Raw genomic sequence first — 26,806 nt, forward strand, 5'->3', positions numbered from 1 at the left:
TAATAGAAGGCTCTTCAGTTTAACAGACAAATGAGTAACAAGACCCAATGGTTAGAGTTTGAAACTAGATAAATTTAGACTCAAAATTAAGTGCACATTTTTGACCAGTGAGGGTAAATGACAACGTGTTGTGGTTTATTCTTCCTCAATGTAAATCTTAAAATCAAGACTGGATTTTTTAAAGTGTGTGTCTACACTACTGCTGGAAGCATGCTTTCCATCTTGAGTAGACAAATGTGCTAGCCCTCATTGAGCTAGCATGCTAAAAATAAGTGTAGCCGGGGTAGCACAGGTGGTAGCTGGGCTAGCCACCTGAGTGCAAACTCACCCACACTCCCTGGGTACACACTTGGGTGGCTAGCCCAAGCCACTGCCCACACTACCCTCAGCTACACTGCTATTTTTTAGCATGATACCTCAATCAGAGCTAGTGAAAGTCTCTCTACTAGAGCTGGGAAGCATGCTCCCAGCTGCAGTGTAGATGCACCCTAAAAGATATGCTCTAGTTGAAACAGGAATTAATTTACGGAACTCCTCCAGCCTGTGTTAGGCAAGAGGTCAGACAAGATGATCACTGGTCCCTTCTCACTTTATAATCTAGTAATCTGAGCAGATGAAGAGATTTGCATCTTGTGTCTGTATATTTGCAAAGATAGAAGAAGTAAATGTGTGAAAAGAAGAGAAGAGAAAGTATTGAAACAGAGGCAATAAGGAAGAAAAGCAGCAGAAACACAGGAAAGGAGAATATGAAATAATAAGAAGAAAAAAGCAGCAGATTGGACACATGGTCCTTCCTAAAGCATATTCATCTCCAAATGTCATCATGTCACCGTCACATGAAATTTTTTTGAGCACTACATGATATTGTGATAATATTTTAATAAAGGAAAGGAGAGAAATACAAAACAAATGGAGGAAGAGTCACCAAATTTTTAAATTTTTGACATTATACTTGTAAAAGAAAAGTTGAATGATCTGCATAATTGACCTGTTCTGTGAGAGACATTATTTTTCTAAACTAAAAATGTGTGACCAAATGATGGATCCAAAATACCTTGCAAATTACTGCTTCATTCTTCTCTTCATTCTTCATTGGAATGCTTCATTCTCTTCACGTTTGCTTCCCAATTGGAGGATACAATGAACAGCCTTTTAAAGTTCCAGTTTCAGAATTTTACTTATAAAATTAAAAAATAATTCAGGTATTTAGAAGTTTGATCTCCCTTTAAAAACTCCTTTCCTTTACCACTCCACTGATGGAAAGCTGTGTAGACATCCACCTCTTATCTTCTGTAGCTGTTCAACATACAGCTCAAATATTCAAGCATGAAATTTAGATTCAATATTTTTTCAATAATGATTTTTAAAAGTGACAATTTTCACTTTTCTCAGGCAGAAAGTTTTTTGTCTTCTGCAATGCCTAGTTTAGATATGCCTTTCTCTAGTGCCAAGTAATCTCCTCCTGAAGGAAAGGGAAGTGAGTGAACTGATGTTTTCTTCTCTTCCCATCCCCAGCTTTCCCTTATAGTCAGAAAGAGCACTATGTGCTTCACTTTTTTACTATAGGTGATTTTAAACATCTTACTTTGTGGGAATTGAAAAACATTACAAAGCCCTTTCTGCTGATCATAATCTTTTCTTTCTTGCCATACAATCTGTTGGATCATGCCAACTAGTGACCAATCCAGTGGTGTGTATGGATCTTTGGTAAACTTGAGCTAATAAGACAAAAGGTGATGACTGGGGGCTACTGGCCAGTATCTTGAACAACAACCCTCTGGGTAATTATTAGAATTACTGCTGGACCATATGCATGCTCCACTCCTTCCTATGGCACCCACTCTGGCAGCCTTTGTCAAGCTGCCTGTATTCACAGTGTCACTTTGGTTGCTTCATGGAACATCATTAGCAGTGTTTCATACTCATACTCCTGCACCATCCACCCTCAAATATATGCCACATGACTTTGGTAATAATCCCTCCCAAACTCACAAATGTAGAAGAGTTAACATGCTACATTATTTTTCCACAGCCTATGCACAAGTATCTTCTGCCAGCCATCCTTTCTGGGTGTAGGAAAGGCTTCTGCTTCTTTACATGCAGCTGTCTTTCACAATGGAAGAAAATGCATCACTGCCAGATTTTGTACTCAGCTACAATTATGACATTACATTAATATCAGTTTTTTTCTTCTTTCAAAGAAACTGCAATTTGTCTTTAGTCCTTGACCTTGGGAATTCAATTTCTCAAGAGTGACAGTGAACTGTGCCAGATTTGCAACTCCTCACTTGTCCCCGGCTTTGATCCATGGGTTGCAGTTTCTGATAGAAAGTCTAGGTCAAAAAGTGCTAGTCCTGGCCCAGAGCTCTGATTAACCTGGTGATACAATTTCTTATATAGTCTGTCATCCATCAGAAACTATGTCCCTGATTTGTCTCCATCCTATGTTTAAGGAATAAGGTTGTGATCAATTAAAGGGAAACACCTTAGAAATAGCTTCTCCCACTTACTCTTTGCTCTTGTCCGATGGGTAACAATTTTTGCCAGGTGTTCTCCCAAGAAGTTCAAACCCTTCTTAAGCAAGAGTGAGTTTTAAACCAACAATTTAGTTTTAAAAGTTATAAGAATATCATCTTCTTTTAGTTTTAGTAAATATTATCCTTTACTTAGAACATTTCATAGACTCTAAATATATTTGGAGTATCTTTTAAATGGATACTGTAAAATGGTGTAATTTATCAACATTTTCTGTTTGGGAAGGATGCCAGAATCAAAGCTATATAAACATATACATGGTAATCTTCATTCTTCACTTCTTTTCACCTTGTGTCACCATTTATACCTCTTCAAAGTGAGGGGAATGCACAGCAGCTGTAAAATGCTGCCATTCTGTTTTGGTAATGTTTTACATCTACATGTCATTTACACCTACGCAAAGTGGATGTAAAACATTATAAAAAGGTAGTATTTTATGCTCATTTTGCACATAGAGGTGTGAATGACTGCACATGGTACAAAGTAACAGAACTCATTAGTTTTTATCAAGTGCAAATAAATGAATATTTTGTCACAACATGCCATCCTTAACTCTGACCCATTGTTGATTGATTTGCTTAATGCATTTTGAAATCTAGCACATGATAAATATAAGTTTATATATCAATTGACAATAGACAGGTAACACAGGTATTACTGTTTCTTAATAATGTTTATGTACTTTAATAGGAAGCATTTATAGGAAATATACCACTTTTGACTTATGTTAAATTTTAATATGTACATGGAATAGTTTTTGAGGTTCAATGAATTGATATATAATTTTGGGGTTTTTTTCAGAAAGTATTTTGTAATATGTTCATGAAAATAATATTTATTTTGGGTCAGAGTTAAAGTGATTGTGCTGTGGAATATGCATATTTCTGCCATTGATAGGAATAACATATCCAGGCTTATTTAGACTGATTTTCAGAGGTCCTGACCACTCACAATGCTTTTTGTCTTCGATGCCTGCTCTATGCCAGCTGGGAATCTTCCATGCTTGTTAGGTGGAATCCTCAGGTAGCTGGATGAGTTGGGTTTCCAGATGCTTTGTGCTGAGCAGCACGAAACAGCAGGAGGGAGGCAAGGATTTGGCACACCGTTTTGCAAATGTTAAATAAACTAAACTGAGTGTGAAAACTTTGTGACTTCATCGTGCCCAGGATTTTATCCAGGTCTTTTCATAGGGTTGTACAGCACTTAACACAATGACGCTAAATAATAGCTGGAGAGCAACATGCATATTGGCCTAGTGAATCTGAAATTGTTGTGGAAATAATCTGTCAGCAAAACAAAACTGTTTACAAGCAACAGGTCACCCCTGGTTTTAACTGTTGTAGAGAGCTGTAGTCCATGAAAGTGGACTATATTGCACAATGAACTGTCTCACTTTCTTTGCTTTGGCCATTGCAATAATTCAGCAACAAGCCAGCTGTATTCTCCATCCACTTTTAGTTTTCCCCATAAGTTTAACATTATACACATTTTTAATCATTTAAAGTGGCAATTTCTTAAAGATGGCCAGAAGCGGAAATTTGAGTTTGTGCCCATGTTTGCTGCTGCTTCAAACAGAGAAGAGCTGAAAGGTTGTTTGGGTTTTCTCTTTATTTCTTTCAGATTGTATTTTACTTCAAAAATATCAGGAATGTTAAGTTGTGCCTTCCCTTCTTGGATAGATGACTCAAGTGGGCATTTGGAGCCTTCTGATCTTTTAACTGAAGAGGGGATGTTGATTCTTGAAGCAACAGATCTTTTTTACAAGTGTTTTGAGATAAATAAGTGTCACAAAAACAAAAAAAAACTGTTTAAACTGTCTGAATAAAAACCATTTCTCTGAATCAAGTGCTTAATTGCAAAGATAAAGACTTAGGCCACAATCCTTCAAACATACATACACATACTTAATTTTAAGCACACACATAGCCCCACTGAAGTCAATAAGCTCTTACTGAGGGCACTAGCTCTGTGTACACATTGGGGAGACACACTGAATGTGCACATACACAGAGTAAAAAGGATTTTTTCATGAAGAAGGGTCTGTGCTTTAGGCCAGCATTTCAACTTAGCCAGGGCAGTTTTCTTGTTTAATTTTAATTGTTGCTTACTAGAAAGTGACAACACAGTTATGAAATCCTTTTCCAACATCAAAACAACAAGTGAAAGTGTTTCATGTTCTTAAATGTTTGGGAAGACACACTGAATCAAATTCCAGTGGGTACATTTCTGTTTTACTGGCATAGCAGATAAGGACCTCTGTTATGTGGGCATCATGTGTACTTCGTTGGACTGAATGAGTCATATGATGGGAAGGTGAGGGAGCTAATTTTGGTTCAACCCTAAAGATCAGGAACTTCCCCCAACATGTTATTTACAGACACTCATGAAAAAAAAAAAAGAGCAATCTGCTTGGGATACATGCTAACAACAAGGTATAAATTATGAAGAGGGTTAGAGAAGAGGCTGCACATTTGCAGTGAAATAAAAATCAAAACTAGTGAATTAAAACTGACAGTTATTTGGTGCAAGTCTAGGCATTGACTTATTTTAAAATAAAGTGACCAAAATGTATTTATTTTTTGTAAAGAGTATCCCACACATAGACTTGCACTGAAAGATTTTGGGAAAGTGACTGATTTATAAATCAATGCAGCATGTAGACTAGGTCTATGATCGCCAGAACCACCAGAAATATCAGCTCCAGGAAGCCAATCATTTCCAGCTCTTCTCATTCGTCTGTGCAAAAACAATCTTAACGGTAATTGCTAGTGCTCAATTTAAACCACCCCTGCAAAAGCTGTTTTGGAATCCCCATTATCTGTGTACTGCTTCTCACGATTGCCGAATCCTGAAATTACAAAGGAGATCCTCTGAAGAGTAATGGAACTACAGTCTATGGACAGACGGCTTGAAGTGATGAAGCATATGTCAGCCCTCAGGTACTGACATTTCCTACAAGGTGTAGCAGCGCCATTTAGGATTTTCAGTCTTCAGGGACTTACTTGATTGAACTGAGCGTTAAGAAAGGGGCTCGCTAGAGGGTTTCCCCACCACCTACTCGCTCCGTAATACGGTCCTCAAATGGAACCCAACTCCGTAGTTGTCAAGGGGAAGTACAAGATTGGAAGGGGTGGCCGCTATCCTCAGAAACTGTTAATGAACTGAAAAGGTCTGAACAGCCAGATCAGCGGCTCTCCAAGCGCTGGCTGATTTCGCTCTCTGAACCATCGCTCCTGTGGCCTGCAGTACATCGTATAGCGGCGATGCTGCCCCTTCTCGCCACCTGCGTTCACACAGCCCAGCCCCACCGCGCACGCGGGGAGCTGGCACAGCTCCGGGGGAGGGGGGACAGACAGGGTTCCCCCCCACACCCGGCCTTCAGCGGTGGTGGGGGAAGAGGTGCCAGTGGGACTGGGGTGGGGAGTTAATGCAGGACAAAGCCCGCAGGCTGCCCTGCCCGTCTCTGCCTGGCGGGGATGCTCACCACTACCCTGCGGAGGGGGGGTCTCCCCTGCCCTCGGCTGCGAGTCCCTCCCTGGCCGCTGCCGCCTGCCACGGAGCGCCGAGGAGAGCCCACTCGGGCCCCTCTGCCGCTGTCCTTGCCCGCGGCCTCGCCCCCGCCGGGGCTCGCGGCGCCGGCAGAGTGAGGGCGGCGGTTGACGCGCATGCTCGGATCGCTCGGACATGCTCGTTAACAGCCGGAGAAGCAAAATGTAACGGCGCGGAGCGAGCGGGTTCTCCGGCACTCGCCCAGCGGAGAGCAGCGGTACCGGCACCTCCATCTGCGGCGGGGCTGAGCCACGGCTCGCCTCGGGCTGCCTTCCCGCTGTCCTCTTGTTCCCTGACACGCCGCCACAGCCGGTTCCTCCCGAGCGGGGATGCGAGGCGGCGGCGGCAGCAGCAATGTGGATTTATATTCGCCTGCGCTGTAGCCGCCGGGGAGAGACGCAAGGGCACCAGCCCTAGAGACTATGGCTAGCGGCTCCCGCCGGGCTGAGCCGGGGCGCTGCTGAAAGTTCCTGCCCAACCCCTCTGGCCAGGTAAGTTCGCCTGGGAGGCTAGGATCCGAGCCGAACTTTGCCCCTGCCGTCGGGGCTGCCCGGGGAGCGGAGTGGGGTGGCTGCCGCTGCGTGAATGTCTCAAGCCCGCTAGCCCAGCCTTAACCGCTGCCTGCCTCCGACTGGTGACAGCTGCGGGCTTTTCAGAGCGAGAGAGAAACACACCCGCGCCGACCCTCTGAGCCGTCCAGGTGCCTTAGGCGCGTGTGTACATCTGTCAGCGAATGTGTCATGCTGTCCTCCGCCCCCCACCCCCAGGGTATTATAAGCTTGGTAGCGATTATTCTCTCCATAGCGGTGTGCGCTGTGTTTATAGCTAGTGCGTGTGCAATCTAGCTCCCGCACATCAGTTCTGTGTTGTGTGTGTTTAGCTCTGTGTAGAAAGAAGGAATAAACTCTCTTTTTTTCTGCTTATAGGGGTCTCCTTTGCTCACGGTTGCTGTTCTGCCAGAGCGCTCTAACAAGTGGACTGGGTGGATTTGCAGGGTGGCGGGGCTCGCTCGCTCGCTCGCTCTTTCCTCTCTGGGCTACTCGCGCCCCAGAACGATGCTTCCATTGCCCCTCGGTTGGATTCATGGTACTGCTTAACTGCAATACATCCGTGCCAGGCGGGGGGTTGTGTGTGTGGCTTCCCCTAACCGTTCTGGAAGCGTGAACTGGCATCTTAGTAAACTTTGCAGAGATACAGTAAGTCTGCAGTATTTCTTCTCGTTCTTAAAATTGTGAGGGAGTAGGCAGTACTGTACCTTTAGCTTGTAAGGGAAGTTTTTCTTGAGACTCTTGAATTCCAGTTGTATTATTAGTAGTACTGTTGTTTGTTTGTTTGTTTGTTTATTTAAAGGGAGATAATAGTACGTTTCACATCAAGACCCAAATCCTTGGTGAAGTCAGAGACTGATAGAATGAAATGACTTTCTTTGTGGGTCAGCAACACTACGATCTCTCTCTCCCTTAGTGAATAGGGGATGGGTCTGTATTATTTTTTATTGATCCTTAGAGGTAATCATAATTAAAAATATTTTTAAACATTGCCATCGTCCCACTCTGATGTGCTCTTGTCATTGGACAGTTACAGAGGCAATAGATACAAGTAAGAGTTGTAATGATCTCCGCTCCTAATGCTTTCAGCTCTTTGTGTTTGTTTTTTCTTTTGTTTTTAATAGCTTGCAGCTACAGTTTAAAGTCAAGCACTTTACGCTTGGAAGATGAATGCTAACACTGTCATGATAATTCTAATGTAGCGAGAAAGCTCTTTCTAATTGTATGTCACTACAGTGTTGTCAGCCTATGTCAATTTTTGTTAGTAGAGACTAGTAAGTATGCTTTAGTTGCTCGGATCAAAGACAGAAATGTCGTCTTTATTGTCAGAACTAAGCATGTATGGGTTAATGTTTCATCGATCATGTTCATAGTAACCAAAGCTTGTAGATATCCGTCTAGACTGTGTGCTGTTTCGCTCTGGTTGTAATTAACAAGTCAGATGTAGCCTATTGTGAAAACAGGAAGGACTAATGTTGTTGTGCAGACATATCACAAAAGTCTACTTTATCTCCAGTTGTTTTCATATTAACAATTCTCAACTGTGTTTGTGTATTCGTGTTCTTTTGGCTATTAATTGCCAAGTTTAACTACAAAGTCTAAATGATTTCATATTTAGAGCACAAACATTCCTGGTACTGTCAAACAGAACAGTTTATGAATCATAACTAGTGTGTTACACTGTAACAGGAAAAGAGCTATACATCAAAACATGAGGCACATCCTTAACTTACCTATTTTCCTTCTGCCCTGTATGTGGTTTCTTTCTCTCTACATCTTGTTTTGTGTCTAATTTGCAATGTTCTCAGTTACTTTTATAAATGCAAGACTTTTCCCTCAATGAACTATAGGAATAAAAATATAACTGTCTATTTTTCCTACTTGAGCCATATCTGTCATACAAGACGTTTCTAACATGTTGAAGTATTTGTAATCTTTTTGGTGGTTTTAAATTAAGAGCTCTTAAAGTTCTTGAGAGTTGAGAGCTCTTAAAACAAAGTAATGTGGGAATCTTCAGTGTTCTGGAATATCACAAATGCATTTTAAATATTATTCATTTTTCTTCCTAAAATTAGTATATTCTAAGCAGTAGTTACAAGTTTTCAAGTTGATCTCAAAAGGATAATTTTTTTTAAATAAAAGGTGTTCCTTGAAAATACTTTGTCAAAGAAATAACTGAATGCTTTTTTAAAAGATAAACATACCCACATTTCACTTTCCGTTTTTGGTTTAGGTAAACTGATCATATAATAAACTAGAAATTGGAAAAGTGATTTTTCAGAAGTAAATGAATTATATGGAAAACAGATTACCAGCCTGAAACTTCAAGTGATAAGATGGGGGAGCAGAAGTGTTCAAAATGGCCTACATAATCAAAGTGGCCCACATAAAAATAGAATATCTTTACATTTGTTTATTTAGATGCTATTACAGATATGTAGAAGCTGTAATACAGTGAAGCCATGGTTAGTCGTTTGAATGGTTGCTGTACTTTTTATTATAACAAAAGCTTGTGCCAGGAAATGAACACACATACATACAAGCGTAATTTGCTTTAATGTATTATTTTTAAAAATAACTTTCTCTTTAAGTTCATGATACTGCTTCCACTGAAGTTGGGATTCTGAGTATTGGCATTGACATTAACTGAAACTGTCAGCATATGATCCTGTATGTGGTTCATGACGTTTAAATACTAGGAGTGTAATTTTAAAAAATAATTTTAAACTGAAGGGACTTTAAATTGTTTATGGAATAATAATACTTTTTATGGTGCTTTAGTTAACATTTTTACAGTACTCTGATCACTCTGTTAGAGGAGGTGCAGTTCCCATTTTACAGATGAGGAGAATGAGGCACAAATATATATAGGGTCCCTATCTTGCATTGTTGAAGTTCATGGCCAACTTTCAGTGATTTTAATGGGAGTAGGATTTAACACTAACTTCCCAAAGATCTAAACAGTGAATCAGTGACAGCCATGATTAAAATATAAGAATCCCTGATTTCTAATCTGGTACTTGTATATGTAGATTCACCTATGTCTAAAGTGCATATCCATCATTCAACAAAAGAGAGTTTAACATTAGTGCTTTATAGCAGTGAGAAGCATCAACTCAAGGAGATTTAAGTAGAGATAGGTATGTCTAGCTAATGTATCTTAGATCATCCAAACTTTTACTTTTATCAGGTCCTTTGTGGATAGTTTAGTACTGAGTTAAAATTAGGAGTATATAGTCGCCTGATCATGTAAGTGAGGCTATGCAAGATCAGGACAACGGATTTTCAGGATTGGGCCCACTATGACTATCCTTTAAAACCTGTAGTAATATACAGTCATACTTTCTTTCCAAAATGATCAGATTGTTCTCTTGTGATTCCTTTCCTTACTTTTTTTTTATATTTTCATAACTGAAATTGATGAGGATACAGGAAAATTCTAATCCATAGAAACTTGACTAAGTAGCCAAAATATTAAAATATGTTGAAAAAATAAGTTTGTCATGCTATCATATTTTGTTTAATTTTTTTTCCAGAACATAGCCAGTAGATACTTGGTAGTGGTGTTTTGTTTTGCTGTTGCATACATTTACTCAATTTCCTTAAACTTGAAACTTCAGGTTTAATCTGCTGTTGTTAATTTATTTCTTATTTGCTTTCATTTCTATAACAATATGGTCTGTTATAGTATTTTAAATCCAAATTCATAAAGGGTACATTTTTAAAAATAAAATAGACAAAATATATGTTGTGTGACTAAAGCTGTAATGTAGAAACTAACACATTTCAAATCATTTGGCACTAGATGGGGAAACTTGCCATTAGTTTGTATCTATTTTTTTAGTATTTTAAGTTGTGGTTCAGATGACAAAATTTTAAACTGAAAAAAAGACTGTTTTCTAAAAGTGAGAAATGAGAAGGTAGCATAATGCTTGGAACAGTTCGAATCTCTTTTTTCTTTTTAGTATATTTTTTTCAGTAAACTTGTGCCTTTTGACCAAACTCACTGTCAGGCTAAGTGCTGGCTTGTTGCTTTGGAAGCTTTCACTGAGCACTGCTAGTTTCTTTAGTCCTAATCAGCAATAGCCTCTGTTTTCTAGTTCATGACCTCTCATTGGTAGATACTTCTACTTATGCCAGGCTGTGTATAGGATGTTTGTTTTACAAATGTGGACTACAAAGACACTATAAAACTTACATTTTTGGACCTAACATTTTGATTCAGCCACCTTAACATTTTTTTCTACTCTTTGGCAAATATTTGTGATGCAAAGTTTTGTTCATGTGAATGTTCACGGAGCAAATTCTAGTCAAGTAGCTGAGATTTGTTTAATTAAGAATTGTTTGGGGGGATGAAAAGAAATTTATTTCATATGGGAGTAGATAATGGAGCATCATCCAATAGCGGAAAAGGAAAAAAATATGTGAATTACATGACAATTCACATAATGATTTCAAATATCAAATGTGGGAATACTGACTACAGACAGGGTAAAAATCAAAAACATTGTCAAATAACTTTTTGAATAATAAAAAATACATAAAAATATTGATCTAATTGTAGCCAATTTGAAGAGGAAAATGGGTTATGGGCCAGATCCTTAGCTGGTTTAAATGAGCATAGGTGGATTGACTTAATAAATCATTAGAAGTGATAAATTTGGCCTGCTCTATTAAGAACATTGCATCCAAACACTTACTTCAAATTTGGAAAAAATAAAGTTTGTTAATTTATTACAAACTAGACTCCTTCTTACAGAAATGGAAGCTTGTTGAACTCCAACTCTCATCAATTTCCTTCAGTTTCCGTGGTAACTGATAGAGATCTGTTGCGATTAAGATGAAGACTCCACAAAAATAATGATTTTAAAACTTTCCTTTGCCATATTTTCTCCTATCAGCCCTCTGTTTCCATGGAAATAGTACTGAAAGGCAGTAGGCAGCCAGCAGCTGAGTCAGAAGTCACACTTGGTAGTTTCAGATGCTTGCTGGAAAGTGAGATTGCAAGGTGGCAAAAATCTGTAGTCCTTTCAAATTTGGCATAAAAGTAGATTTGTAAAAGTAGTAGGGAAGAATGCTGTCCTCTTCTGCTTCTTTTGACAACTACAGTCTGAGTTCATTTTGCTAATCATTTTCCTGAGTTCACAATGCCCATTTTGCCACAAATAAATTATTTTATTGATCATACCTACTCTCTGTAGTGTAAATATGTGGGGACAATGTCAGTCAGAGCAGTGAGTTTTTGTGGGAAAGACCTGTGAATAGGAGCCATCTGCTTGAACATGGCAATGGCTAGGCAGGCTCTCTGAGCTATACTTGTTTTGGGGAAACATGTCATATAAAAATAAGACTTATGGTATTGCCTGCCTTAGATACAATTTTTTTTTAAAAAATCAGGAATAAATAATATGAGCCTAAAGGTGATATGAAACAAGTTACATCAAACATTAGTCAGGTGTTCTATGGTATGTCTTAGCCATCAGTGCTTAGAGGCAGAGAATGAGTGAGATAACATGGATGGGGATGCAGGGTGGTGAAGTCCAAAGCACATGCTTGTGATGAAACACTTGAAGTAGCTTAGGGATTTGTTTATGGTTTTAGAAGCCACTGCCATGGTAAGAGGGGAACCACATCAGTGGCAGTTGCTTGAAGTATTCTGCCTAGGGAGAGAAGAGTCAGGCAGAATGCTTATAGGAGTGCTGAGTGAGGGAGTGCATTCTGAAGTGTCAATTACTGTATTCTTTAAAAGAATTGTACATAATCTGCCTCCAAATATTGGCAAATGTGGAGGTAGGACAGGGCTATAGCTACGCAGCCCACCACACCCCTTTTTGGTGTATAGTACACCTTGTGGCACTATATCTTCTACTTGGAGAGCCGAACAGCAGGATTCCGGATGCCCCCTACATAGGTGTTCAGGTGTCTTATTGTACCATTCTCCTCTTCTCCCCGTACACACAACTTATGCATGCATCTTCATAAAGACAGTCAGAATCTGCCCCATAGTGAATTTTAAAAGCCCTTCACTTAAAAGTTTTAAATATATGTTATCATTTGGGGGGGGGGGGGTTTTAGTGTGAAAAAATAGAACATAATGCTCATTGGTTATTAGTTTATTATAGTGGTTTCTGTGATTGCAAAATACACCCTAGCAGTCACAATCTCATCACATTCTGTATTTAATTGCCCTTGAGTCTAACAATTTCTTTCTTGATTAGTGCCTGCTGACAAATTTCTTCTGTAAACTTTTAACCAAAAATTGCTTCAGCCATTTTTGAGTTGAGGGACAGTGATTAAAAAGAACATAAAACAGGAAAATCTTGTTTTTGGAGGAAAGCTTGAAGTCATGGTGCAAGTTTACCCTAAAGGTTTAAACACCTGAAGGTAAATACATTTTGAGGTCTTTTATCCTTTTAAAGTCATGAGATTTTAAAATCACTTGACATTCCCCCCCACGCCAGGTGAAGAGGGGCTTGACTTATGATTTTTGAATGCTTGGGACTGGAAATACTGCTTTTTTTTAAAAAAAACCCCTGCCCTTTGTTCTTTCAGAATTGTGGATTTTGTAGTTTAAAATCATCTAAGATCTTAAAATGGCTTAATTCGTTTAAATCAAACTACAATTCTATTTAGACCCCTCTAAAATAATCTAAGATCTTGCATCCATTTAAACTGCATACATGGAAGGCACCTGTGTTGCCTGAACTGTCCCCTTCTCCACAGAAGGGTATATGCATATACAAGTATGAAAGCCTGGAATACTAACAGATGCTAATTGCCTTTTGACAAGCTTGATTATCAATGCACAGTTTACTAATAATTATAGAATCATTGAGGTTTGCAGATGAAATAGAACATCCTCTGTTTCACACTCTAAGGATAGAACGTTGTCTTCCAAGTGTACATATTAATTCTTTCCAGGACATTTGAATTTTCAGTTACAAAAAGTTATAGGGGAAAAAAAGTAACTTTGGCAAAGAAAACATTTTAAATTATTCACTATTTTAAGAACATATTCCCCAAGCATTTAACTTTTTTGTCTCCCTTTACATGAAATACCAATCACCACATTCTCCAGACTGTTCTCTTACATGGCCTGGTAATATCAGAGGTATAGATCACTTCCTAGATTTTAAACTTCATTAAAAAAAACACTTATTTTTATCTGTGTTCATCACCTAATTGGTTAACTCCAAGAAAAGCCAACAGAAATTCTCACCCCTCAACTGATTCTGTTCTCTGACATTGTGTGGCTTAGCTGTGCAGCCTATCTCCATGCTGCCCAGCTCTGTTTCTCGCACACAAGCTAACCATTCACTGATCCTGAGCAGTCAGGTTAATCAGCAGTGTTAGGGAGGCAGTGTTAGAGAACCAGATGACATGGAGGACACTTGCTTTCTGCTCCCTACCCATCCTACCTGCTAGAGCACTCTACAGCTCATTGGCCCTGCCCCAGCACATCCTTCCCCAGAGCTTCTTTCATGTTTTTGTAGCTTCCCCAGCAGATCACGGTATCTTTATGCTTATGGTTCCCTCTGTGATCCCCACTGATGCATGTCCATACACCCATTGCCCACAAAGTTCCTCTTCTTCTGGTCAATGGCCAACATTTCTTTACTGACCTCCCCCTTCTGGTGTCCCTTCAGCATCAAGTTCATCCCTGTTCCCAGCCTCTCTCTAATGCCCTTCCTGAACATATTTCCTAGCCCACTCCCTATCATGTTCTTCTTGTTCCCACCTGTGTGTATTTCTGATCTACTCCACTTCTGAACCCCCATATCTCCAAATTACACCCTAGTAGCTCTGATCCTACCCATCTCAGAATGTCATCCCTTAGTTGCAATGCTCCCTACGTACCTTCACCACTAAATATTCCCACTGCTGTTTCATCCTCACCACACTTCACATCCATTTCTCCACAACTGTAATTAGTCTCCAAACAGCTCTTATCCCCTCATGCACAGCTTCCCTAACTCTCCCCCAGCTCCTCTACAAGAGCTCCCAACTCTCCCATAGATTGTTAAACCTTGGTGTAAAGCTCTGGTTTGTACATGTCCTTACACGTCTTACAGCACATCCATTCCAAATCCTTCAGCCTTACTGCAAGCACAGCTTCAATGCCCTTTATTCACAGCTTTGATCTTACCCATCTCTGACCTACCCTACCCCATAGATATCCTCTCCCCTACCTTCACAGCGCCTTTCTACATCCAGACCTATCTGTAAGTACCACACTCTCTCCCATGCTGTCCATGGCACACTACTCTGTGCTGAGGAATTGCTACATACCAGAGTTCCCCAAATATAGAGAACCTGATAACTAAGGTTGGGACCTTCTTTGGCCAGAAATCTCACCAATCCACAGGCAGCGTTAACTCAGTTAACCTGTTTTCTATTACTGAGTTTTTCTACTTTCTAGGGCCTCCTTTGCTGGCCCCAGGTACTTTCTGCCCTTCCCCCATAATATGTTGCTCCTTTCTTCTTCCACGTACAGCCACCCACAGTGCCTGCATCTAATTCCTCACAATTGCATTCAAATACACAAGCTGAGCACCAGCCTCCGCAACAATAACATGTTACTGACAGATGACTTTTCAACTAAAAGCTTGTTGTGATGTTAACATATGAGGTTAGACAAACTGAGGTTGTGTATTGGATTGTGATGTTGAGGAACTGCGACATGCACACTGTCCATATCTTTGTAGTGGGAGACAAAGGGAGTTTGCTGGGGACTTGAATATATGGGAGTATTTGGTGGTTCTGACACTTGGTCACTTTTCTTCTTCCTTTAAAATATCTAGGCAATTAAATACAAAAACTGTACAAAAAGTAATTCTCCACTCTGGCCTTACCTAGACTAAGATTTAGAGGTGTGGTATTACAACAAACCAGATAACACATTATAACCAATTAGACAGTAAGCAGGGGCTGTCTTTTTGTTTAGTGTTTTTATATAGTGCCTAGCACAGTGGGGTCCTGGTTCATGACTGGAGCTCCTAGGTGCTACCACAACACAAATATAGTAGATTATGCATATTAGCAACCCTTCAGTTGCCAGCAAAAAGTTGCCATTATTTGGTACTTGCCAGTAAAAGTAAGGCAGGTTTGTGGGGTTGTAGGCAGGGAAGGAAGCATTGGGATATGCCTTCCCTTGCTGAATCCCTGCAAACCTGCCTGTGGACAGGGCAGCATTGGGGAGAAGTATGATGCAACTCCACAGGCTCTGACCAGTCCCATTCTCCATGGAAAGCCCCGGTATCTGGGCTGCAGCTCTCCCTCCCTGCTGCTGCCCTGCCCACAGTCTTCCCTCTTCAGCCTGCAGTGCTGGGACTCCAGCAGGAACTTCCTCATTGGGTGGGGATACAGGTGCCCAAGCCCATCTCCTGTGCGGTCCTTGAGTTCAAGAAGTTTGTGGGGCTGCAGTCAGTAAAGGAAGCGTTAGAATGTGCTAAACACTGGCTGCAGCCCCTGTGGTAAACGTCTGTCTCAAATCTGGACTTAGCGTTCAAAATCTGAGTGTTTGCTGTGAACCTCCCCCAAGCTTATACCCAGCTTGGATCTTATCTCGCTGCCACCAACCAGGATTTTTAGGGTTCCTAGTCACCCCGAGTCACCCCAACCTTTCCCTGGGGGACCCCCCCAAGACCCAGACCCCTGGGTCTCCCTATCTCATCCCCAGCTCCCCCTTTTCCCCTGGGTGAGCCTGGGCGCGATGCTCTAAATTCCTTGAATGCAAAACCAGAAGAGAGCTATCAGCTTACCTCCTCGAGGCTATGCATTCAAAGCTAGTCACAGCTAACACACCAGGAGATTCACCTCTCCCTTGTCTCATAGGCAGTAGACTAGAGAAAAACCTCAAACACAAGAGAACAGAGTTGATTCTTTCTGCCTTTCCCCGTATGCCTGTTCACGCGCCACTGGGACAATAGGAAAGTCCAATCACACAGAATGTTAGGCTTCCTTCCCCCGCTCTCCCTGTCTTCCCATTGAGGGAGACAGATACTGCGTCACAGAGCAATTTTCTTATCCCTTTGCCTCGACTAGGAAAGAGAAACTCCCCACAAGTTTTCAAAAAGAAACTTTATAAAAAAAAAAGAAAAACTTACATATACTACAAATAATACTGCATTAAGAAATCTCAACATACAGGCTGAATATTGGCTTATAAGAAATAGGAATAAACAGCCTGATTTTAAAAGATAGCCCAGTTAAACCAGTCCAGCGAATAATCAACACCCATGTAAATACAAATTACTAAAGCACATCACAGCCGATTACTTTGTTTCCTTTTGTACTCACAGACTTGATAGTAGAATATTTGAAGAAAGAAGATGGAGTTAGAAGAAAAGCTTGTTTACTCACAGCCGAGGAAAACAAAAAGACCCAGAACAAAGCCAAAAACCTCCAGAGGTTCCCACCCTTACTTTTGAAAATCCAGTTTCCTGATTGGTCCTCTGGTCAGGTGTTTGGTTCCCTTTGTAAACCCTTTACAGTAAAAGAAAATTAACCCTTACCGTACCTATCTACTTATGACAGCCCCTCAAACCTGCCTGTGGCCATGGCCTTTCTTTCCCTAAAAAATTCACAATAAGTGACCTGTTGTTGATAGTATCCAAATCCTATTAACATTAAAACCAATGGGATGAGATTGGTTCTTGGAAAAATGTTGTTATTCACTAGAAGCTGTTAGCATCAGGGTTGCATTAAGCGGGATCCACTGTAATAATGTTTGCAAAGCCTGCTCTAGATAAGGCAGTGCATACTTTAATACGTGCTAAACTCCTCAAGTAAAACGTCAGGTCTTTTTTCTTAACCAGTGTAGCATGTGTTGAAGGTGCTCTGCCTTGTCTAAACTAGACATACATTATTGTTAGTTAGAACATTATATATATTTTATCCTTTTAGTCCAGACTAGTCTGTTCTCACCATAACTTTTGTGGCAAGGTCCTCTGTTTTTATTACATTAGATCTATGCTAGTGTGACAGCACTGATTTCAAAAAATCAGAGGAGTTGCATCAGAATAAAACTCATGCAGGAGAAAGGAGGTTCTGGCTCCAAATGTTAATGAGGCCCAGAACTGTATAGTTAAGTGCTCAAAAGTTTGCTTAAGAAGTGCAAAAGTTAAAGATGAATGCTAACTTTTTACTCTGCTACCTTGTGTACACTGTGCAATACTATTTAAGATTTAGTCATTAACTTCATCTTGGATAAACTTGTGTATAACATGCAAAATAATCTAGTGTACTGAGAAATAATGGGTCATATCTTCATCTGGTATAAATTGCCATGGTTTTATTGAAAAACAATGGTGTTATACCAACATACATCAGTTGAGGATCTGGCCTAGTATGTGTTCTCATACAAAAATGTTGTGGGCCAAATTCTGCTCTAACAGCAGCACTCTAATATATCTAGACTGATTCCATTAATTTCCATGGACATCCTCCAAATTCACACAAGTGTAACCAAAAGCAGAATATGGGCAAACCCGTGCATGTACTTAAATTTTGCAATCTTTAATATTTCATTAAATGTTTGTTTTTTTTATATTTTATTATAATGTCTTCCTTTGAAATTATCACATTGAATTGGCTACTTACATTCAAGTACGTTTTTACATTTGTAAAGCACTGTGATTTTACCAATCACTCTTAAAATATACTGATTGTTTTAATTTAGATTAAGTTGTAAATTAATAAGAACTTTTAACATTACTCATGTTCAGTTTGTAACAGTTTTTTTTTTTTGTGACTGATTAAGATTTAAGAAATTGAATTTTGGGAATCACAAAGCATACATGAGCTGTGCTGTGCTGAACTGCTCAAGGCAATTCATGCTAAACTTTCTAGAATATCAGATACAGGCCATGAGAAATTCCATTTTATGTGTTGATGTTAATATTCCCAAATACAAGTCCATAAAGTATCTGAGAGATTACTATAAACTACTGCACTTCTGTTTTGAGACTTCATTTAGATTATATATCAACAAGGACAGTACTGTCAGTAATTACATTATATGTTACTTTTTTTCTTTTGCAGTTCAGTTTAGAAATTCACCACTTAATATAAAAAGATTTTAAACTTTTTCTAACATTATGAAGATACTAACTGTTAGGATTTACTGTCATCAATTCTAGTTCAAACTAATCATAGCCCGTCAACCTACATAGATGAACCAGGCATGAATGATCTCATCCCTCCGTAGTATTTTCTTTTGCATTGTCACTGGCAACTTTTATACATCACAGTGCAATTGTGGCCTGTCATTCAAGGTTTTCAGGGTGAGGAGAGTGATGGAGCTAGTCCATTATATCCATGATCATCTTTTTCTCCTTAGAATTAGGATCATGGTTATCTAGGGTCATTCACCAAGATGCTACAGTAAAATAGAACTGTGCTTTAAAATACATTCCAACCTCTCAGCCAACGTTGCTATTTTATTCCTAATACCAAAAACATGATGCTGTGTGCCCAACTTGAAAAGTACACATTATTGTAACAGTTGGATGAACCAAATCACTAATCACTCATCGGATGTATATACATTCTAATCCAGAATCCTTCCTGTGCCATAAGATGTCATTTAGGGAACAAACATACTGTTTGCTGTTTGTTGGAATGGCTACCTTGTTGTGTTTCTATATCTTAACTGTTTACAAGAATATGTTGTTGGCCTATCACTCAACCCTCAACTTGGAGGACCAGCGGACTGATCTTTGTCTAGTCCCTAACCTTTGACCTCTCTGGCTTTGGTGGTCCTACCAGACTCCTGTTATCATAACTCTCAGGGTCACTGGAACACATACACCTTCCTATCTTATCAAGGCGCAGTCCCCAGGAAAGGATGTACAGTAACTGTAGCATTTCAGAACCATAGGCTTGTAAATCAATGTCACAACAATTTACATTCAAGTTAGTTTTCATAAGTTTCTTAACAAACATAAATAATGACTGTAAAGCTGAAGTAAATCAGAAAATAAATTGAATGATGGTTAGTATAATCGTAAATCCACTTTATATGTGATTTTGCTGTGATTGCTGTGAAATGATGAACAATTTTAGCCTAATAAAATGCAGCATTCTGTATGTGACACCATTTATTTTTGGTTATGAATCCTTGAAGTGTTAATCAGGGTGCTATATTTTTTCATTTACTTGCTGTTTTTCTCATTTGAGATATTGCCTGGTTAGACAACTTGTGAAAGTCAAGTAATTTTCATGAAAACAAACAGCATTCAGAGAGAAGCAAAATTATATTAAAGGACCAATCCTGCTCCCATTGAAGTCAGTGGAAACTGGCTGAAGCCATAAACATAGGTTAGCAAAGGGCAATGTGTAGAATTTTAAATATAATTCTGTAAAGCATCACTGTCACAATTCAGTAATACTTACAATATTTGTTCCTTGTGGTTTCAAACTGATATACACATTAATCATTATAACACTACTGTGAAGTAGATAAGTATTTCCATTGTACAGACTAGGTGTCCATGGCAAAGAGTTAAGTAATTTGACCGAGTGAGTCATAGGGCAGGATTAGAACTCAAGAGTTCCTTTTCCTAGATCCATTTTTCTGTCATAGATAAGGCCACGTTCTGCTTTTTACAAGTGGCTGTATGTAAAAAAGAAGTGGTTACTGCCAGTATAGTACTACTAAACATCATGTAGTAAAAGCAGTCAAGTTATGTAGATTATTGAGTACATTGATGTTTGGCTTTTGTAACCCTAACAGATAAAAAGAAAAATAACATTGGTGAGATTTGACAGGTCTGATAGCTGGAAATGTTCAGCACAGCAGGAAAATGATGTTGAAGCCAAGAACCTATCCTTGTATGTCTTTTGTTCAGAAAAAACAGAATACTGCTTTTAAAGGCGTGTTGTTTTTGTGTGAGTAATTATTAGAAAATGTATTACAAGATAATACTGCTGCACTTAAATACACTTCTAGAGTGAAGTCAATGGTACAACTGCCATTAACTTCAATTGGACTGGGATTTCACAATTCTGTTCAGATGGAAAAGATCTATTAGATTACTCAGTGAATCTCTCACGGTCATGGGATATTTTTGTGCTAAATGTGGCAATGTTTCTTAATTAGTTTAAGAAGTATTTTTGAAATGTCTGAACATCCCATTAAAATAGTTATCTCACTAGCACATTATCTATCTCTTATTTCAATTAATAGGAGGTGGACTTGGCCCCCAAAGTAGCTAGCTCATTTCATAACACCTGTTGGTCCATGGCACTGTGTGGACTTCTTTGATTGAAACTTTACTTAGGCCCATATTGAGATCTCCAGTTATGATTGCATAATGGGCAGATTTAGTTTTTGTGACGCTAACTGTGCAGTTCTTCCTGCGTGTTCTCTGTGCGTTCCTGTGACATTCATACTTTAGGGACAGTAGACACATATCACAAAGCTGCAAGATTTTTCCTGGTAGACCCATTCCTTGAAGTCAATCAGTTGACCAAAAGAGAGATGTAAATATTCAATAGCCCCAAAACAAAATGAAATGCAGAGCCTACAGGTTGTACATTTGAGATTTTACTGCAATGTAATATTTCTGCTGAGAAGGAAGGCTGTGGGGTGCAGGCCCACCCTACTCCACCGGACACAGGGACCTTACAGTGGTGGAGTGGTCCGCCACAGGGTTGGCAGGAATCCCAACTAGAACACGCTGACTGTGCCTCAGGCAAAGCTGTAGCCGGACTAAGGTCGGCTATCCCTGAGTCACCTCCTCTCCTCCTCATGGAGTGTACCTAGATCAGCAGGGTGTCCTCTAGCTCTTCTGGGTAGGTGGCCCACAGCAGTCCTGGCAGGTCCGTGGCAGAAGCAAGTTCCCTGACTGGCAGGGTGTTTCCAGGCTCAGCAGCCAGGAACGAGCAGGATCCTTCTGCCTCCCTTGGTGTTCTAGCCCCAACTGAGCAGGAGGCCCCCTCCTGAGTACTTCCAGTGTGAGGGGCGAGGCAGGCCTGGCTCCACCCACTTGGGCGAGGAAGGTGGTTCCTCTCTCTCTGGCTCAGAGGGAGGCCATACTGCCTCACTGTAGGCAGTTTATTTTTTTTTAAGTGTTTTTACTAGTTGGCTTACAAAATCAGCCTAATGGGTGTGATGCCAGTTTCTACAACCTTGTTCTAGTTTATGTGCTGCAGAGCAGAAGATGCTTTCCGCAAAATACAACTTTAAGTGATTTTGTGTGTGTGTGTGTGTGTAATGCATTCTTCTGAAAGCTTCTAACTCATTTAATATTTGGAATAACAGAGCATGAAAACTTGTTTAGGACTTTTACCATGAATGCCATTTTAAATCATGGAAAATTTGTATTGGTCAATTAAGATATGTCTAATCAAGGACACAGTAAAACTTCTGTACAAGATAAATCATTTATATATGGTACATCATGTTGCATAAATTATGGGAACACCATTAGTGTTGTAATATACTAATATCAGTGATATAATCTCAATAAAGTTTTACTACTAAAAGCAATTTAGATATGGCTTTCTGTTTGAGGCAGCCTATAGGCCTTATCCTTTTACTTAATTCACTACATTAAATGTCAATGGTAATATCTCCTTGTACTTTTAATAAATTTTGCACCTATTTTTGCTAAAATATTGCAAAAAATGTAGAGCTGGTAGAAATTGACGTATTAATTAATACCTCACAAGGGAAGAAAAACACTCAGAGGATGGAAATGTTCAATTATTGGGGGGGGGTGTTGTAATTTACCCACTTGCTTTATGCAATTTCACAGTGCTTCAGTAACCATAAAGAGTTGTGAAAGCTTTATTTTAAATGTGTGCTTTCCCAGCATTCAGAATATTCCTCATGCATCTTATGTTTAGTTTTACTGGTAAAATACATGACTGGGATAAGGGTAGGTGCAGAATTATAGTACGTACCCTAGGAGAAGCTGAGGGAGGCATTGGTACAATCCTTCCAAGAGTACTATGGCATGCAGAAGAAGCATTATATACTATTCCACAGGATGATACAGTGTTATTCCTTCACTCTGTTGGCCTGAGTAGTGTGTGTCTTGGGGTTGGTATTCCTCTTTGTCCTCTTTGGGTATCTAGAAGGGAGTAGTTACAGAAGAAAGCATATGATTTTGTCTGCTTCTTGGAAGGAGAGAAATGATCAATTAGTTTAGTGTTGTGCTTTCTAAGCTAGCTAGATTATGTTGATGTGTCTTACCGGTACAAGATACCTGTAGTTCAAAATAGGCTGAAATGAATGAGAACAGGAGTATTTTCCCTGTCTATTGCTGTGCCAGTAACCCATGAATACTACCAAAGCCATTTTGTACTGTGACCTGGTTTGAATCCTGATTTCAAGGGTTCCAAGATGATGATGATATACAGAAGCCGTTGGGATGAAGTTGCTGCCATTTTCCATGGTAATATGGAATAAGCCCTCAGAGAAAGCAGTGGAGGAAAACAAATAATGAACGAGTTCTAGAGTTTATTAGATTCATCTCCTGATGAAGAGAGGATTGGAAGCTGTGGTGAAAATCAAGACATGAGATTTAAATTGCAATAAATCCAAGAAGGATTGAATGTCCTTTTCATGTTCCTAATGTGTTTATATTCATTTGGGGGTTGAATGAAAGGATTTCTGGAATCTAATTGGCTAAAATAGAAATAATTGTGTGTTATCTAGAAGCATCTGATATGGGAAAAGTAACTGATATTACTAGAGTCCTTGGTTTCATGAACACATTCTGTTACAGATCTGCCACATGCTTAGATTAAGAAAGCTGCCAGGGCCCCGGAAAACATTATTTCATATTATACTAGATGACTCAGAAGATTGGTAATGGAAGATGTACCTCTAAATCACTAGTTCAAATCTGGCCCAAGTTGATTGGCAGCAGGCTTTGGTTACTAGCTTATGGCTGTTCAGTGTCCTTTACAGAATAATTACATATTCTTTGTATAGCATCATAGGTCACCAGGCCAATATAAAAGGCTGGCCCTTGAAATAAGTTATTGCAGCCTAGTTCTTTATGAGCAAGCGTTGCCATCTGAAAAAAAAAATCATTATTGTGTTTGGCACTAAATGACCTCGTTGTCATTCTCAGAATTGAGACAAGCTACTTTCTTATGCCTGAAGGGTGGTCCTTCAACGTCAACTCAAGGTACGTAGATTGGGAGAAAAAAAGCTGAATGCTACTACCCAACGTGAATCTGGTCTGTTGATAAATGGAGGATGTTGCTATGTACTATTAGAGTACTACATTAATTTAAAAAGACGTATTTACACACTTATCTCAAGACAGCAATTACAACCTGCATGCAAGATAGTTGCTGGAGACAAGCTGCAGAGTTAATTGTCTGAGGCATAGCATCTCCTCCCAGCCATGCTGCAGCCCCTTAGAAGTGCCCTGCAACTCAACTGTTACTGCTTAAATATTTGCACCTTTTTTAATTTCAGCTCATACAGCAGTCTAGTGGCATAAGTTATGGAGCATTAATATATAATAATTAATAAGGTGCTAATAAAATAAAATATAAACAATTCCAGTACAATATGAAGGTGAGTTTCACACTAGAACTTGAGAAGCAGCAGCAAATCAAAGTAATGAATTTTCATATTTTAATAAGTATTTATCATCTTTTTGATTGAAAATGCAATACAAATAAGAGTCAGATGTTTTAGGGGAGTGGTTCCCATTCTTTGCTCGTCATCTCACTGATCAATAGCCCAATTTAGAAATAATGAAATATGCCTCTGATATATTTTTAAATTGATTGCTTAAATAGTGTATGTTCAGTCTTTTTGCTTTGCCTTTGTAATATTGGAGTATACAACACACCTAGGGGATAAGCACAGAGCTGTAGATTAAATCACAACTGTAATATAAAAGCATCAAAACATTCTTCCAGCACAAGCATCATATCAGTTAAAAATACCACATTAAAAGTGTATTAAGGCCTTAGCCTCTGCTCACAAATAAAGATTAAATCTTCAATATCTTGTCACAACAGGGCACAGTAAGGGAAACATTAGGGATTTTGTTCCTTTGTGACTAGAAACTGAACTGTGTATCCTGGAAATGTCTATATTTTTGTAAACATTTTGAGTCTGAATGCATTAAAACATTGTTTTCTGCACAAGCTTGGTAACAATTCCCACAGAGTCCTTATGTAAAAATACAAGACAGTCCCTGCCCTGTATTTACAATATAATCAAGACAAGAGAGTAGACATAACATAGTGGGGTGGCCAGAGAGAAGCAAAATGCTAGTTTTTTGGGGTGGCTTTTTTGTTTGCTTATGTTTCTCTTGTGTTGCTTATTTATAAGGTACCATTGCTGAACAGCCAAAAAGGTCCCTGCTCTGAGGCGTTTATAATCTAAATTAGATTAAAAGGATAAACTGACAACAGAAAAGAAGTTGAAGGAGAGGAGACAAGAGCATTCTCCCTTTCTCATTGGGACAGCGCTATTAGGAAAAGTTTATAGATCACTTTTTATTTTGTGTTTATTGAAATAGTTTTGTTTCTGTTAGTTTGTTAGGTAGTATGATCAGGTGCAAGAGAAGGAGCAGAGAGTTCCAGAAATGAGATTAGTCACAGAGGCTAATCAATGGAAGAGAAGCTATGAGGAGAGGGAAGCACTTAAGCCCAGAGTCTGTCTGATTATGGCAGAGGTGTGAAGTAAAGAAGTCTTCCTTTCCGTCTTTATAAAAAGAACAAGGAGTACTTGGGACACCTTAGAGACTAGCACATTTATTTGAGCATAAGCTTTCGTGGGCTAACACCCACTTCATCAGATGCATGGAGTGGTTTTAGCCCATGAAAGCTTATGCCCAAATAAATTTGGTAGTCTCTAAGGTGCCCCAAGTACTCCTGGTTCTTTTTGCTGACAGAGACTAAAATGGCTTCATAACATCATAAACACTAAGTAGAATTACAGCCCACGTGCTCTGGTGATTGAATGGGCTCCTCCATCCTTAAAATCCTGGAGAAAAATGGTTCCCCAAAGAGGCAAGAAGAAGGTAGGAGAGGCAGCACCTTGGCCCCGTCTACACATTATCCAACCATGTTAGAGTGGGGGGAATTAAACCGCATCCACAAAAGGAATGTAATAGAAGATGTATAACTTCCATTTGTCTTCTGGTGCTGTGGGCTGTGCCTTAATGCACAGGAGCAGACTGTTTCAGGCATAGGAGGTAGCTTGGAAAAGGTGCTCAGTTTGTGACTGAATAACAGATGATTAGGTGTGTGTTTAAGGTGAGAAGAGTGAACAGAGTGCAAAAGGATGAATGAGGAAATGAGCTATGATACAGAACAAGGTAGAATGATTAAGAACCTTCAAGGTGAGGACAATGCATTTGAATTTGGTGCAGAATGACAGGCGAACAGGATGACTTCAAGAAAAAGTGACATAGTTGGAGAAGAATATGATTTTAACGGTAGTGTTTTGGATAGACTAGAGTGGGTAACTGTGTGCTGTTTCCTGATGTTACTTTATTGGAAAGTGGTGCTGGCAGATACGAACAATGCCAATTTGGCTGTGACTGAAATATAATAAAACACAGAACCATTTATCCAGATATTGGTAGTGATGTGAACATGATCTTCCACCTGCTCTTAGCTTGCTTTAGATCATAGAATGATCTTCTGTACTCAGCTTGTTATAGAATGCCTGTTTGTGTGAGAGCTTTTGGGAAAAAATCATGGTCATGGAGTCATTTGCAACCATACATTTGACTACTTTTATTGGAACAGACATTGAGTTGCAATATTCATCAAGATCAGCTGTGCCTTGTTCCAGTTTGAAGCTGTGCTTGCCTTTTATGGTCTCCACTTTTGATAGTCTTACTTTGTATTGGATTTTTCACTTGCATGCAGCTACAGTATATGCTGTTAATTTCCATTTTAGTTTCAAAACAGTGTTTTCACTCTGAGAAATTAACCCCTCCACACCACCCAGGAAACCATAGTATTAATATTTTTGCAATGGGGACTGGTAAGTTATTTCAAGTTTGGAAAACTTAGAGGATATCCAAAAGGCAATGGAAAATCTTTCTTTAGTCACCAATCAGGAGGAAAAGCACTCATCTTCTGTTGATGAAAGCTAAATCTATAGACAAATGGCTGGCCCCATACCTTAGTTGAGCCATATAGACTCAGAGGCTTGTGACATTGTGCACAAGTCTGGATTC

The 26,806-nt window shown here is 39.4% G+C and overlaps 1 protein-coding gene across 9 annotated transcripts in view; it reads left to right on the forward strand.

The window, feature by feature from the left end:
• Window positions 1-26,806, forward strand: part of TENM1 (teneurin transmembrane protein 1) — a 1,495,391-nt gene that overhangs the window by 940,070 nt on the left and 528,515 nt on the right. For 2 of the 9 annotated variants that reach the window (XM_032763538.2, XM_075068834.1), the window contains exon 1: window positions 7,153-7,280. The exons of 6 other annotated variants lie outside the window; for them this stretch is intronic. The gene's annotated coding sequence lies outside the window, so the exon portion shown is untranslated. Of the gene's footprint in view, window positions 1-6,366; window positions 6,576-7,152; window positions 7,281-26,806 lie in introns of those variants that run through there. One more of the 9 variants, XM_032763535.2, reaches the window with a different exon arrangement.

This window comes from Chelonoidis abingdonii, chromosome 8, assembly GCF_003597395.2.
Source record: "Chelonoidis abingdonii isolate Lonesome George chromosome 8, CheloAbing_2.0, whole genome shotgun sequence".
Taxonomy (NCBI): domain Eukaryota; kingdom Metazoa; phylum Chordata; order Testudines; family Testudinidae; genus Chelonoidis; species Chelonoidis abingdonii.